The sequence below is a fragment of the Gadus macrocephalus genome, chromosome 21, assembly GCF_031168955.1.
Source record: "Gadus macrocephalus chromosome 21, ASM3116895v1".
Lineage (NCBI taxonomy): Eukaryota > Metazoa > Chordata > Actinopteri > Gadiformes > Gadidae > Gadus > Gadus macrocephalus.
In genome coordinates this window covers 11613034-11616673 of record NC_082402.1, presented here as the reverse complement: position 1 = coordinate 11616673, position 3640 = coordinate 11613034, and positions in this window count along the sequence as shown.

Below are 3640 nucleotides of genomic sequence, written 5' to 3'. Positions count from 1 at the left end.
GATGTCAGGGCAGGCAAGGTTTGATTTAATCCTATTTTACAGACACAAGACAAAAACACAGTGTAAGAGTCTATTTCAATGGAAGATAGAGGCCGTGTTAAGAGTACAATGGAAAATTAAATGATAAACACACGCAAATACATATTTAATAGGGATATGCAAAACATTACAGCAGCAGCAGTACAGAAGGTGGACACCCCACCCTCCTCCACCCTCTCTCTCTCTCTCTCTCTCTCCCCCCTATCTGGGTCTCTCTACAGCGGTGATTCATCCCGAATGCAGCGGGACCCCCGCTGTACCGATCCATCACCCCCACCCCCACGCCATTGTAACTCACACATGCCTGACTCATCGCGAGTCGGCGTCACAAGGTGCTTGGAATTAAGTTGGTAGCAAAGGAGGGGGGAGAGACGCAGTGGATGCGAGAGAGAGCGATCGCTCACGAGGCCAATGAAAGGCAACATTTACAGGGATAAGAAACCTTTGACAAACGTCCCCCTCGTGCCAATCCCCGTCGCCTCGTCGCGCTGGTCCTGAGCTGGGTTCCTGGAGCCACCTCTGCATCGCTCCGACCGTTTCACCGTCCTGGATGGTTATTCACTTCATATTGGTCATCCAATATGAAGTGAATACCTGGATGGTTATTCACTTCATATTGGTCATCCAATATGAAGTGAATACCTGGATGCTTTATTAAAAAATAACCCCGGATCCTTAGAGGACTTATTTATAGTGCGATGATAAAATACACCAGGAGCATGTTGTATGAAAGAGCCTTTACCCACTTCAAAAGGTATTGGCTTTGATGGCCACACTGTTGGTTGGCCACACTGTTGGTTGGCCTTGTGGAGTACGGTTGGAGAAACCCCTTGATCCTGTGGCTGAGACCGCTCTGGATCGATCATGAAGTCCAAGGGGCCCGAAATAAAAACCTAGCCATATCCACTGCTATATTCACCTTATCGCTAAACATCGCTCTGGTCACAATGTGTAATATTTCAACAACAAAAAAAATGATTCAAGAAAAAAGAACCTGGACATTTCTGTGGTCAAGACTGATTGAATGATGGAATGCATTAATTGTCTCATTAGAATCACATACTATAACTGATATTTCTACAATTAAAGAGGAGAATCTATCTACTATCGACTCTCCCCATGCCCTCCCACTCACACCGCCCAGTCGGCCGAGCTACGCTAGTTCACGTCACACAGTTGCACAGCTAGTTCGAGTTAAGTGCCGTACACGGTTATTCCGTTCCTCCCGCTTCTCACTGGGAGGGGCTCAATCCCCAACATGAGGTCTTTAACGGGGGCTAGGGAAGCAGCTCAGACTCCATCTTTCACAGCAACATCACATTTATTCCAGCGACAGACCCAGAGGCTAAAAGAGACCCTTCCAGCCTGTGATGGCGGTTACTCACGTTCATCTGGCCTCACTGATCTGTTGTTCCGCAGTCTTGTAGAGAAGTGTTTTACACTCCACTGCTTTTTACTGCAGTGCCACATCCTCTGCACCCCCCCCCCCCCCCCCCCCCCATATGTCGTTTGATTGCTACCCAGCAGGTCTTTGTCCTCAGTGTTTGAAGCGCGCCCCTTAAGGCTAGAGGGAGTCAGGACCTCTCAATTATACCAGGACCAGGGGAATAAGGAGTACACACACACACACACACACACACACACACACACACACACACACACACACACACACACACACACACACACACACACACACACACACACACACACACACACACACACTACTATGCTAGGTTCATGTTGAATTTGTGAAAACCCAAACCAGATGCATGTTGGTGGGAGAGAAGGAGAGAGAGGGAGATTTGTGGGCTTAATTCAAACAATTGGACAGTGATCATGACAGCTGTGTAAACCTCCAATAGGCGGTCCAAGGGTAGCAACGATGGACTGTGAATGACTGCATGGTTTTGGCAGGATCACACTAGTGGTTCCTCAAGGTGCCCTTGATGTGTGTGTGTGTGTGTGTGTGTGTGTGTGTGTGTGTGTGTGTGTGTGTGTGTGTGTGTGTGTGTGTGTGTGTGTGTGTGTGTGTGTGTGTGTGTGTGTGTGTGTGTGTGTGTGTGTGTGTAAGTGTGTGTGTGTTTGTGTACGTGTACGTGAAGTGGTCAACCATGATGCAAGAAAAAAAACACTGAAAATGCCACCAGGCGTATGTTTTCCATTTTCCCTCAGCTAATCGCTTTCCTTTTCTTTCTATTCATCGAGGAGGAAGTGAGACACACACACTCACACTCACATATTAAAAGTTTGGACCTCCCCTGCTGAATAATCATTTCCATCCATGTGGTGAGAATGAACACACACACACACACACACACACACACACACACACACACACACACACACACACACACACACACACACACACACACACACACACACACACACACACCAGTGCACCCACCCCCACCACGCAACACCCCCCACCTATATGAATCATCCTGCAGGGCTTGTGCATGCATTGGACACTTTCCAGGAGGAACTGGGGAGAGCAGGAGCAGGAGAAGATGGGAGAAGATGGGAACGGGAGAGAACGACTGGGATGAGTTATGAATGGGTTGGTGTGGGGTGGGGGAGGGGGGGGGGGGGGGGGGGGGTGAGCTGAAGGATGGTGTGTGAAGCACTCCTAAGGGTGAGGAGGTCGAGAGATTGCAAGTATAGGAGAACATGCTATGGTGGGGGTGAGGGGGGGGGGGGGGCTGGGGGCTGATGAACTGCAGATTGCGAGAAAAAAATAGCGAAGGGGGGAGGGGTGAAATGATAGGACGGTATGTTGACCTACAGTATATAGGAGCATGCACGTACATTACTATCCTGGCAACCCCCACTGCATTCCGCTAAGCATTAGCGCATACATGAAGCGGTTCCTGCTCCTTGGTGCCCAGCGCAGCTCGTTATCAACACCTGCTCCCGGACCGGCCCGACATCAGGGGGGCGGGGGGTATTGGGGTGGGGGGTGGGGTGGGTGCAGGGGGCTCCGCGGGTCCTTGGGAAATCGATACGGCACGGCGGAGCGTGGGATCATCTGGCCCTTCCATCGCTCTATCGCTCTCTTTCTCTCTCCCCCTCAACTCCTTTCTTTCACTCTTTCTTACAATCTGCTCGTTACGGCGATTCCCTTTTTATTCACGGATAGCGGATGGGAATGGGAGCGATGGGAAGAGTGGCTAGGGGCTGGATGCAATGCGCTGCTTAGAACCGGAGCCAGAAGGTTTGTTTGTAGCGCTCGGGCTGAGAGCACGCACATTGCACATGCTCATTCACCTCGACTCACACAACCACCCCAATCGATGCTGAGAGGAGGAGGAAGCTGGCAATGACTTGGAGGGAAAACAAAAGACATTGGCGACTGACTGGGAGAGAGAGAGAGAGACGTATGGGCTTTAAATAGACAGATAAGGTGAGGCCGTTAAAAAGGCATTACAGATCGAGAGAGAGGGGGGAGACAGACAGACAGACAGACAGACAGACAGACAGACAGACAGACAGACAGACAGACAGACAGACAGACAGACAGACAGACAGACAGACAGACAGACAGACAGACAGACAGACAGACGAAGATGGAGATAAGAGGTAGAGAGAGCGAGAGAGGGATAAG